The sequence below is a fragment of the Curcuma longa genome, chromosome 14 (genome assembly GCF_044706935.1).
Source record: "Curcuma longa cultivar G26 ecotype Majalengka, Jawa Barat chromosome 14, ITB_CL_G26_1.1, whole genome shotgun sequence".
NCBI classification, from domain to species: Eukaryota; Viridiplantae; Streptophyta; class Magnoliopsida; order Zingiberales; family Zingiberaceae; genus Curcuma; species Curcuma longa.
In genome coordinates, this window is record NC_133874.1 from 10,726,501 (window position 1) to 10,740,196 (window position 13,696).

Consider the following 13,696-nt stretch of genomic DNA (forward strand, 5'->3'; position numbering starts at 1 on the left):
AGATTTTTAAAATCTATAAAATTGTTATTTTTTAAATAATTTTTTAAAATTTGATATTTATTTAAAATTCATATTTACTGAGTGTACTTATACTATAAAATTTTTAAAAATTAATTAACCAACACTTAAACACAGAACCTCTAGGCCAATACTACTTCTAGAACCTAAGACACATATGTAAAGATTTCTTGTGGTCAACAAGGATATCCTAAGGAAGTATCCAGTTAAGGGGAGGTCATAATTGAAAAACAATAAATATCTTTTTAATATGTTTCAAAATTTTCTTTGAAAATATTTCTCAAAATTTTCTTCAAAAATATATGTCTCAAAGTCTTTGAAAACTATTTTAAAATTAATCTTTTGATTTGGATCAACCCCTGAGATACAAAAGTGGGATTCCTTGTGGTTGATAAGAAGCCCTAAGATTGTGTCAGGTTAAGGAGGAGTTTTAATTTCAAGATCAAACTTATTTTTTTAAAAACACTATTTTAAAAATTAGTTTTTGTAAATCTTTAAAAAATTCTTTAAAAATGCATTTTAAAATTGTTGGATCGGCTAGAGGGGGGTGAATAGACGGTTAAGCAAGGTTGCAGGATAGACACTTTGTTTTAAAAAAAAACTTGGTTACAACTCGGTCGTTGCTTCCAAGGCAATTGACGCTCAAACAAAACTTCTTTAGGCGGAGAAGCCTTTACAATTGTAGCAGAGAGACTTAGAGAGAAAATGATAAAGTAATTGATGATTTAACTTCTAAAACTCTAAGTCTTATTTATAGCTCAAGAGAATAGATCTGGATCGTTGATCGTAGCTGAACTTTCTCTTGACCATTGATCTGTTGATGCGATCCTAACCTTTGATCGGAGATAGACTTAATCGTAGCCGTTGAGTAAATAAGGATAAATTTTATCTTTAATAAAAGATAAAGAGAATTATCCTTAATAAAAAAATAAGTATTTACCTGATAAAAATAAATCTTATTTTTTTTCTTTTTTCTTTAAAAGTCATGCCCAAAAGGTCCAACTCTAAGTCTTCTTCTCTGGTCAAAGTCAACGCCCAAAGTCAATGGTCAATTTCAATAGTCAAAGTCAATGGTTTGACTTTTATTGATTTTTTGTAGAATCTTCGGTTGGGTGATTTCTGGCCAACCGCAGTTAGGCTCACCCGAACCCGACTTCAGCCTTTTGCCCCTCGAGCGTGCTTTCTCCCGGCTTCTCGTCCCTCAGACTTCGTGCACGTCCTTCTCGCTCCACCGTCGTACTCTTCCGTAGCTTCCGTGTCCCTCGGATTGCACCGAGCCCGTCGGCTCACTTCCCTGCGCAACCTTTTTCATTCGTTATGTCTTACGCTCGACTTTCTCCGTACCTAAGTTTCTGCAAGCTAAACCAATGAAAAGTTAACAAAATTAATAACTTGCTAAACTACACACAAATACTTATTATTAAACTACACACAAAATTAATAACTTAATTGTAATGCTAAACTACACACCAATTTTTTATGCCCAACATCCTTGTATCCTATTTGGGTTATGAATGTTTTTTTCTAAAATTCTGAGACACAGTGGCACTTTGTTGCTGCTGTGTCCAAATATCCTGTTTGGGTTATGAATGTTGTTCCTGTTGATAATAAGAACAACACACTTGGTATCCTATATGAACGTGGACTTATAGGAACATACATGGACTGGTATGATACTCCTAAAATTTTAACCAAGTTATTTTATGGTTTCGTGAATGAAGCTACGAGTACTTAAATAGCGACATTACTAGAAATAGTCATTAAGAGAGTTTGAATCAGGATTTTTAAAGTGCTAGCAGTAGTTCAGTCATAAATCGGTTCTCATAAGAGAAACTCCTTAAAAGTACTATCTAACTTTCAAATAGTATGGAACACATGAATTTCCTATTTTCAGGGTACAAAAAAGTCTCAATTTCATGAGCAACATGAGCAATCAACATATGAATGCTATAGTATGACAAGGTAAAAAAAATAAAAGTTAAGCAACATGAGAAATCTAAGTCGCTACAAGCAGTTTTCATTCATCGTTACAATCTAAATCATCAACATTGATATTTTCTTGATCCTCCTCGCTAGACTCAGTTAGTTCAACAACCTCCTCATTGCTCGACATCTCTCCATTATCTATCTCCTGGTAAGATACATTAGCATCTACAAGTAAAACAGATGAATTTTGAATATGAGAATCTACTAAATGTGTCTCTACTTCTTCATTTTGAAATGCATCATGGAGTGGTGCTATGTTGGAGTTCGGTGTTTCTATGGTTGAACGAGTCTTCGTATGACAAACAGCTAACCATTCACTAACTCTTCTTGCCTTCGTCGGATATTCAAGATAGAAAACCTGACCTGCTTGGACCGTAAAAATGAAAGGTTCAAACTTGTTAAATCTTTTGTTTGCATTAACCTCAACTAAATTGTAGTTTGAGTGTATTCTGGTTCCTATTCTGGGAGTCGGATCATACCAAGAACATTTGAATAACACACATCTTTTTATGGGTTAGATAGAATATTCAATCTCAATAATTTCCTCGAATCCCCCGTAATAATCAAATTTTGAGTTATTGTTGTTGATAGATCCTTTTACGTAAACACCAACATTAAAGGTCAATCTTTGTGATTCCCGTTATGTCACGTGGAATTTAAAATCGTTAACGTAGTAACCAGAATATACTTGTATCTTACAGAGGGGTCCAGATGCAAGATTGATTATCCTTCCATCATCCACGTTTGATAATCTATGATCGTTCACCTATAATAATAAATATGATATAAATTAGATCAAAAATTGATATTTCTGTCTGAAAAATTATTTATTCTTTAACTTATATAAATTTGAAACCATAGTGCAAATTTTGTCTCTAACTTTTCCTGGACTTCACTTTGACTGATGGATGTATTTTGATAATGAAGTTGTTGCTCGTAAAGGCTGAAATGGATGAAAAGTGAAATAAAAAATAATTGGGATACCAAACATAACTAAACAGGGATTACTAGTTGATTATATCACCTTATGTATGGTTTGATCTCCTCACAATTCAAGAGTATGTATGTACTTGCAGCATGATATTCTTGTTAATTTAACCATCTTGAATTAGAAGCACCAAATGGTTTGCTAGAAAACATGAAAATAGAAAGCATTGTAGGGTCAATTGGCTGAGTATCATCATAATTTCTGAAATTCTTGCGATGTCTGGTGTTGATAGTATCAGCAAAATAGGAGGAGCAGAAAGAAGTTGCTTCTTCAACCAAATAAGCATTGCATATCGACCCCTCAACTCTGGCTTTGTTGCGAACATTATTCTTTAATTTTCTCAAAAATCTTTCAAATGGATACATCCATCTATACTGAATAGGACCACCTAATTGTGCCTCAAAAGGTAGGTGAACTGGTAGATGTTCCATTGAATCAAAAAAACTTGGTGGAAATATACGCTCAAGCTTACATAATATGATAGGAATATCTATATATTTCTAGCTTAAGCATATCGACCGTCATAATACACCTGACAGATAAATCTCTGAAAAATAGACTCAATTCTGTAAGTGCTTGCCAAACATTATTAGGTAGAAGGTCATCAAAATCTATTGGCATAAGTCTTTGCATGAACACATGACAATCATGACTCTTCATTCCAAACATTTTTAACCTATTCATATCCACGCATTGGGCCATATTAGAAGCATACCCTGTTAGTGATTTGATGATTGATGTATGGACTCCATGTATCATATTTCTATATTTTATAAAGGCATTACTTTTGTGGTTATTATACTTACTTGTATTAGTGCCAAATAAACTAAGTATAATAGCGTCCTTGTGTAGTAGGTTCATATCTATATCATTTGATTGGTTGAATCGATAGTGAGATGATATAGAGAACACTACACTAAACTATTCCTAGTCAAGTATTAACATTCAAGGACAATGTTAATGCATAGAGACTAGCATGTAGGTCAACATGATGACTTGATCTCACAAGTCATGGATATGAGATATCAAGTTGACACATGGGTATGCATTGGAGAATGTATATCGAATGACCCGCCATGAGAAGTATCATGGATCGTTATATGAGTGTCATATACTTTCTCATGTGACTATTAGTATGACTATTAGTCCTTGGACCTGAAGTCACCATGGTTCCCTACATAAGGAATTGCATACTTTGGCTTCGTCAAACGTCACCCGTAACTGGGTGGACTATAAAGGCGATTACTGGGTATGTAACGAATTATGCGGAGGGATGTGAGTGATGTAGATGGGATCTATCCCTCCTATATGACGGGAGTGACATCTTCATTCTTGATAGAGTGAGACCACTAAGTGCATGGCCATGCCCAAATGAGTCAACATGAGATGTTGAGCTCGTTTGATTAGAGTGAGTCTACTTGGAGTTCAAGATATAGAATGATTTGAGGATGACACGGTCTATGCCTCGCTTGATCATTCTAGATGTCAAGGATAGAAGGACATTATCATATATTGTGAGAGTCACAATTAGTAGTCACAAGGTGATGTTGGATCTCAACATTCTTGTAACTTGGGTAGTAGTGATGTGTTGCTAGATACCGCTCACTACTTATGCACCTAAATGAGTTTAGGGCATTGCCAACGTTACAAGAACCTATAGGGTCACACACTAAGGGCAATTAGATGGAGATTAGGTCCATATGATGGACCAAGAGGATTGGTTTCATGAGATGAACCAAATTGGGTTAAGAGTAATCCAAGTTAGACTAGTTGAGTTGGACTCAAGTTTAATTCAAGTGTTGAATGAGTCTAATTAAGATTTGATTCATTAAATCAATTTAAATTAATGAATAAAGATTCATTAAATTTAAATTGACTAGAATCAATGGTTGGATTTGATCAACCATGGAAGAGATAGTGGTTAAGTTTGACTTAATCAAGAGGAAGAAGAAAGTCAAAGTTTGACTTGACTAAAGTCAAGTTTGACTTGACCAAATGCCATGTCATGGTGACATGGCATGGGGCCGGCCAAGAGATGGTCAATGATGATCCACATCATCAAGTATGTTGACTTGAATTAATGATGTGGAAGAGGGAGGTGAAGAGTCATGGTGACTTGTCTTTGTTGCCACCTCATTGGATGACTAGGCTTTTGTGGCCAATTATGTTGCTCCACTTCATCTTTGACACCTCATGATATGCCACCTCATGAGATGACCCTTGGTATTCCATGAAGGAGTATAAAGCTCCTAAAGTGGCCGGCCACATACATGCTAGTGGAGGAGTTGCATTTCCAAGAGGGTAAAGTGCTCTTTACTCCCTCTTCTTCCTCTTGCTTGTTCTTCCTCTTCTCTTCCTCTCCTTGCACGAAAACCTTCTGTCCAAGAGTGCTAGCACACTCTAGAGAAGGATTTCTCCACCTATTTGCTTGTGTGGATACCATAGAGAGGTAGTTAGTTTACTACCTTGAGATCCGACGAGGAACGGAGCAAGCGGGATACGCGAAGGGCACGCGACAAGGGTATAACTCTTCCTTCTTTGTAGATCTAGAGTAGATCTAGGTAGAAACGTGTTTTGCGCATTTTATAATTTTTCGCACGGATCCGGTGGCGGCTTTCGGGGTTTCCGCACGCGAAAAGCGGTTTTTGCGGCCCGAAGAACCCAACATACCCATTAGGGAATTTTATCTGTTTCAACTAACTACATAAAGCTTGTTTACCTTCTCTGTCTAATGTATAACAAGTCTTTGGATATTGATTTGTTGTTTCATTCTGATGCAATTCAGGTCTGTTAACCAATCCTTTTAATTCATCTTGTGAATTTGCAGGTGTCTTTAGTTCTTCCAGGAACATTCATCACTGTATTGAAGATATTATCAAAAAAATTTTCTCTACATGCATCACATCTAAATTATGTCAAATTATTAAATATTTTCAATACGGCAGGTCCCAGAAAATGCTTCTTTTCTTCCAACCACATTTGCACATCCTAACAATGTATTTATTTATCTCCTCAGAATTAGGATCATATACTGGTAGAAATTCATAACTATCTATTTGGTCAATGATTTCTGCACTTGACTTCATTGTTGGTTGTAGTTTTCTAACAATAACATTCTTTAGAAAATTTTTCTTATTTCTCCTGAAAGGGTGTTCAAGTGGCAAAAATTTACGGTGATTATCAAACCAAGATACCTTTCCACTACATGGTAATGAAAATGCATCAGACTCTGTCATGCAATGTGGGCATGCTAATTTACCAACTGTGCTCCATCCTGATAACATTAAGTATGCTGAAAAATCACTAATTGTCCATAATAAAGCAGCATGCAAGGTAAAATTGGTTTTACTTGCAACATCATAAGTCTCTGATCCTACATTCCATAATTCATTCAACTCGGCAATCAGAGGTTGCAAGAAAATATCTATCTTCTCTTTCGGGTTCGTTGGACCTGGAATAAGTACAGTCAGAAACATAAATTTATCTTTTATGCACATCCATGGTGGTAATATAACTGGTCAAGATGAATATTATTGTCCTGACTAACCAAATGGTTGAAATCTATTTGTAGAAAGTCTCAATCTCACATTACGTGGTTCCATCGCAAATGTAGGAAATATTGTATCAAGATGTTTCCATGCAGGGGAATCACAAGGATGACACATTATACCTCCTTCGTGCATATGCTGATGATGCCACCTCATGTGGGAAGCTGTGGCGGCAGATGCATACAAGCGTTGAAGTCTAGCAGTTAAGGGAAAATAATACATAACCTTCCATGTAATATTTTTCTTTTTCTTCCCTGGAATGCGACTATGATGCTTGTAGCGAGGGTGACTATAAATTTTGCATTCAATCAGTTCACTATCTTCATTCCAATATATCATGCAATTGTTTATACAACAATCAATCTTCTCTACGAGCAAACCTAAATCCCTTACCAATTTCTTTGTACTGTAGAAACTATCAGTCATTTGGTGATCAGCAGGAAGCAACTCTGACATCAATTGACAAATGTCATTGTAACATCATTCTGAGAAATGATGTTCAGCCTTGATGTTCAATAATCTTGTAGTAGCTGATAGTTGAGAATGGTCAGATGGAATACCTTCCCACACTTCTCTTTCACTAGCCTTTAACATGTCATATAGTTGCTGAACTAGCAGGTGTTAGTATTTCATCTACATTAGATGGATCAACTGCATTCATTGCGTCATAAACCATTGATTGCATCATATGATCATTAGATGTTGATTCCCCTAAAACAGTTGTGCCAGATGAAGAAGCAGCCGAAGTTTCAATTCCATGAGAAACATAAGGCTCCCCGTGACAGTACCAATTATAGTAGTTTGGAACAAAATTATTTTTACAGATATGCACTTTCATGGTATCCTCATCACGGAAAGCTTTATTTTGACATTTGCAATGATTGCACGGACAACGTAACTCTACACCATTCATGCATTCTGGATGACTCTTAGCAAAGTTCACAAACTCTTCAACTCCAGCATAAAATTCAGCTCGGATAAATCCATCGTCTAATCTATTGTACATCCAAGCTTTATTCATATACATTGTAACCTTTTGTAAAAATAAATTTTCATTGAATAGAAATAATCATGTTCAAGACGAGGAATATGATTGCATATGTTTTATGTAAATCTTTAGTAGTTCATTAGCATAGTTAAGCTACTTATCTAATTAATTTAGTCATTCCAATTCAATTTATTTATAAATCAAACTATATTAAATTTAGATTACTATAGGTCATGATTAGGATTATTTTGAATGGCAGAGTTCAGCTAGCTAGCTAGCTAGCAAATGGATATGGCTACATATGGCATAATCAACTTTGCCCTTAATTAACAACCTGATAATTAATTAAATAATTAAACAGAATTAAGAAATCTCCATGCCGACAAGTTTTTGTGACTTTGTCAGAGAAAATAACCCTAGCTAAAATAACCCTAGCTGAAATCTCCATGTAGCCCTAAAAAACACAAGCTGAAAATTTTACCTTGACAAAAGGCCGGTAGGAGAGGTTCTGCGAGCCGGAGGAGAAGTTTGTCGGGAGTCGGAGGAGAAGTTCGCCGGGAGTAAAGAGGAGAAGTTTGACGCGGGAGCTGGAGGTGGGAGCTAGAACGATGCGGGAGGATTGTTTGACCAAGGGAGGTCGCCGGAGGAGAGGTCGCCGGGAGGAGAGGAAGCCGCGCGCGAGAAGATGAAGGGAAGGAATTCACCGACAGAGGAGAAGTTCGCCGATTAGCTAGGTCGCACAGGCGGAGAAAGAAAGGGGCGTCTGGTTCAGAGGCGGCGGCTGGTTCACGAGAGAGAAAGGGTGGTTCAGAGGCGGAGGCGGCGCTCTGGTAACAGCGGCGAAAGAAAGCTTCAGAGAGGCGGCGGCGGCTGGTTCGCGAGAGAGAAAGGGTAACAGCGGTGAAGTTCGATCGGGAGGGAAAAGAAAGGGTAAAGGGAGTTAGGTTTAAGTGAAATTTGGCGACGAAAGCTTTTCGTCGCCAAGTTCGTCGCCAAATTGGCGACGAACAGTCTGTTCGTCGCTAATTTGGCGACGAAGTCTCGGTTCGTCGCCAAATTGGCGATTCGTTGCCAATTTGGAATAGTCGACTGAAGTGGTAAGATCAGTCGACTGGCACTAAGTTATTACACCTGATACGCCTCATCAGTCGACTGGATTTAACTCCAGTCGAGTCGTTTCTGGAGATTAGTCGACTGACCTTGAAGGTCAGTCGACTGATGGCAATCAGAAGGTATAACGACTCGACTAGAGCTTCACGTCAGTCGACTGAAGGGATGGACTCGACTGGATGTGTTCATCAGTCGACTGTCATCAACTCCGAGCAAACAGAAGGTAAGATGACTCGACTGATCGACCACATCAGTCGACTAAGGGCAAAATCAGTCGACTGATGAGAAAGGTCAGTCGACTGGATTTTGAATTCGCGTATATACAAAAGCATATCGATCCAATCAATTCGATTCATAAATACATATGACCTGTCATCAAACAATCACATCCAATCCAAAATACACCAATACAAATCAATCAATAACATCCATTGATTACATCCAAATATCCATAACATACAAAGATTCATAACAACATCCACAATCCATAACATGAGGCATAATATATAATCCATCCAACTCATACAATACATGTCTATATATAAGTCCAACCAACAGTCATAACAATCCCGAAAATCCATAAAAGTACTGATATAAGCAAGATCAAGTCTTGTTTTCTTTGCAATCAAGTGACTCATCTTTGCAATCAAGTCACTCATCCGGGTCATCCTGACCCCGCCAGCTGCTCGAGGACGATGGGGGCGGTGAAGCTCGGAATTGACATACTCGCCTCAGGCTCTGTTCCACCTCCCACTCGCTAAGCATCACATCAGCTTGTCGCGCTCCCATCGTGCCCTCAGCCATGTTTTGTTGAAGCTGATGGGTGTGTCTACGTGTCTCCGCAATTTCCCGCTCCAATCTTTGTACTTTGCTGGTAGCTCTGGTCAATTCTTGTTCCAGCAGCCATATTCATTTGTTTGCCACATTGCGCTCTTGTTCCCGCGCCAAGGACTCACCACAAAATTGGGCAGCCCTCTGAGCCCAAGTTCTAGCTTCTTGCTCAGCCTCTTCCTTCTCTTGGGTCAATTGTTTCAATCGTTGGAGCAGAGCAGCATGATCCATAACTTGAGAATATTCAATAATAGAGGAACAAAGATATGAGGGATGTTTGAAAAAATATAGCTAATCAGGCCCACCGCCGGCCAGCGCCGCGATGCAGCGCCGGCCAGCCCCCAGCAGCCACGTGGCCAGCGGCCAGCAGCCGCGTGGCCACCAACGGCGTGGCCACCGGCCACGTGGGCGCCAGTGGCCGCGCGCAGCAACCACACAGGCACGCCCAGCACCGGCGCGCCCAGCGCCGCCCAGCGCGGGCCGCGGCTGAGCGCCGACCACCGGCAGGGACCGGCCAGCAGCAGCCACCGGCCGGCAGGCGGCGGCGATGGCCCCTGCAGCTGTCCGACGGCCAAAAGCAAACAAAACGCTTAGGAAAAAATAAGGAAGAGGAGGAAGGAAGAAGCTTACCACACACGACGAGCAAAGATCCGGTTGGAAAAAAAATGAGATTTGATTGTTCGCCGTGGTTGTAATCGGCGGAGGTAGCGATTTGGGGTGGAAAGCGACGGAGGAAGAAGACGCAGATTTAGGGATGGTGAAAGAATTTGGTGACGAAATAATTTTGTCGCCAAATTCATCGCCGAATTGGCGACGAACAGTGAATTCGTCACCGAATTGGCGACGAACACACGATTCGTCGCCGAATTGGTGATGAACGACGATTTTCATCGCCAATTTGGCGATGAATTCACTGTTCATCGCCAAATTGGTGATAAATCGTGTTCATCGCCGATTCAGCGACGAAACACGCTGTTTGTCGCCGAATTGGCGATGAACGATGATTTTCGTCACCAATTTCGTGATAAAAATCGTCGTTCGTCGCCAATTCGGCGACGAACAGTGAATTCGTCGCCGATTTTAGTGAGATTCTGTGTGGAGGGGTATTTTTGGTGATGAAAAAATAATTTATCGCTAATTTGCGACCGATAATTTATTCGTTGTAAATTAGCGATGAATTTTGTGACCAATTGATATTTTGCGACGAAATTTAGCAACGAATTTATTTTGTTGCTAAATTGGACAACTAATATTTTTTTGTCGCAATTTTTGTTGCGAATTTGCGACGAAAAATGAATTCATCCCAGAATTCGTTGCCAATTGGCGACGAAAATAATTTATCCCAAATATTCGTCGCTAAATCACTATTTTTTTGTAGTGTCCTCCATACTTCACTCCTCATTTTTGTGAAAGGAAGAGATCATTTTGTGAAGGTTTCTCCGCCTTTGAAGTGTTCTTTGAAAAGGAGATTTTTCATAGTGGAAAAGGTCGTTTGTGTGTGTGGATCCTTGGATTAGTCACCTCGTTGAGGTGGATACCAAGTAAATCAATGGGTTAGCGATTGTTCTCTTTTTTCTATTGTTATTTTCACTTTCGCTAACGTTTTCACAGGAAAATTTGAGAAATCGCTATTCACCCCCCTCTAGCGAACGCACCGATCCCAACAGATTGTTGAGTAGCAATTGTTGGATTGGGATAATGATAGGATTAGGTTAGATTAAATATAATTTAAACTAAGTATGAATTCAAGTGTAGATTGATTAGTTTAATGTAGAATTTAGTTGTAACAATGGAATTATGGATTTCCATTGGCTTAATTGCATGTTAAATGCTAAGTTGATCATTAACAACTAGGATGGGAGTGATAATCCATTTATTTGATTTATCAATTAATAAGGGGATTAGTTGGATTAAATTATAAAATATAATTACTGTAAATTTAATACAGTATCATTGTAGTAAGTATTGTATGGTTGCTTAATTTCAGGACTTTGATTTGATTGGTCCTATTATACTCAGAGTATATATTTTCTGGGGGTTCTATTGTTGACGGTCATCAGATTCAGGTGGGTACCCTGTACTTGGTCACTACAGGATTCTATTTCTAGTGCATGATCTATTGTTACTTCCTATCCTATTGTTATTCATGTTGCTTGTGTTATTACCTTGTTGATACTCTTGTTTCACATGTTACTTGATACTTGCCAGTTAACCTTTGATATGATCTAATACTATCCTATTGCTACTCCTGTTACCTATGTTATTTACCTAGTTGATACCTGGTGTTATTCGTTACTTGATACATACTGGTTGACCTTTGATTGATCTATCCATTGATAGTACAGTCTCAATTTTGTATCGTTGACCTATGATGACTCATCTTGATTCGTGTTGATTATGTTGATTAGTTGTAGCTATTATTATGTTGGGATGATCATCATAACATCTACATGCTAGTAGAAGGTGTTGATGACAGTTGTTGGCTGTTGTTGTTGTTGGCACTCACCTGACACCGTGTTGTGGTGGACACAGGGGTGAGAGCATTTGTTGCGCCATGTTGGGTGCGACCAGGACTGACTAGATAGCCCTCCTGAGATACTGCCCGCTCCCCACTAGATTAGTGGTGGTTAGTTGTTGGAGCCTGTGCAGTTTGTCCTATTTGGCGCCTCAGTTCACTGCACTGGGTGGGTGACTAGGGGTGGCGAGTGCTGATAGTGACCATGCATGTTGCCTGTGATGTGTGTTGCATATTTGCATGTATTTTATATTATTATTATTATTATTATTATTATTATTATTATTATTATTATTATTATTATTATACTGTATTGTTGTTTACAGCATCTTTGTGTGTGACTGTTGTACTTGGTTGATATATGACTGTTGCATTGTATGACATGACATGCATGACTTGATTTTGCATGATTCCTATACCTGTTATACAGTATTGATCTTTCCTTATGTATCACTTGTAGAGACTGTATATCTTTTGCTATTCCAGTATTGATCTTTCCTTATGTATCACTTGTAGAGACTGTATATCTTTTGTTATTCCTGTTGATATATCTTGTTATGCACTTCTATCCTGTATTCCACTGAGTATATCTGATACTCACTACCCAGATCTTAGAATTGCATTGTTTTCTTCCCAGGTAATAGATAGAATTGTACTTGGAGCTTGGAGTTCTACCAGGCTGATTCCATCTCACAGTAGGATATATCATGTTGTGGTTTTTATTCGTATGGATTTTATTGTAGTTGGTATTGGATTGTATGTATGGACTTATGGAGTTTGGTAAGTGTCTGGATTTTGGACTTATGTTCGTGCTTGTGTGGATTTGTGTTTCGTTATATTTTTGCTGTGAAACTCTTGTAGTCTTATGTGGACTTGTCGTTTATACGTTCTGTTTTGGTTGCATGCATTAGTTTAATAGTTGTGGTCGTGTGGTCCTTATTTTTATCTGTTATGCATCTGTGATGTAGGGATTGCGGTCATGTAGGCCTTTTGTATATATGTATTCAGGGAAATATCATTGTTACAGGGGAGATGCTGCCAAAATTTTTCGGACGGTCGTCTCCCGAGACGTAACAATTTAGTGGTATCAGAGCTGGTTAAGTTTTTTGGATTTTCATTGTATTTGTGATTTATCTGATACCAATTTAGTGGTATCAGAGCTGGTTAGGTTCTTTAAATTTTCATTGTATTTGTGGTTTATTTGATACCAATTTAGTGGTATCAGAGCTTAGGTTTGTTTCTTTTGAATATTGCGTTGTTGTTTTATCTGATACCAATATAGTGGTATTAGAGTATGTTAGGTTCTTTGAATTTTCATTGCATTCGTTGTCTATCTGATACCAATTTAGTGGTATCAGAGCATTAGGTTTTAGGGTCCATATTAGATTAAGCATTAGGTTTAGGGTTTAGGTTTAGTTTTTTCAAATTTGTCGTTGTATCGGGTTTATCAAATTTTGGTTACTCAATCCAAGTTGTGAGATGGACAGACAGCGACATGAATTCTCCAAACAGTTGTAAGTAAAATTTCTAGTACATTTATTATTATTTCTAAAAATTTATAGGAGTTATATATATTATCAGGAGATATTATGGCCTCGGTAAACCGAGGACGAGGTCGACCACCGAGATGACCCGTTGCGCCAATAAAGCCGAAGATTTTCGAGCATGTTACGGATAGTCAGGAGAGACCATTTACTGATCCGGTATCGGCT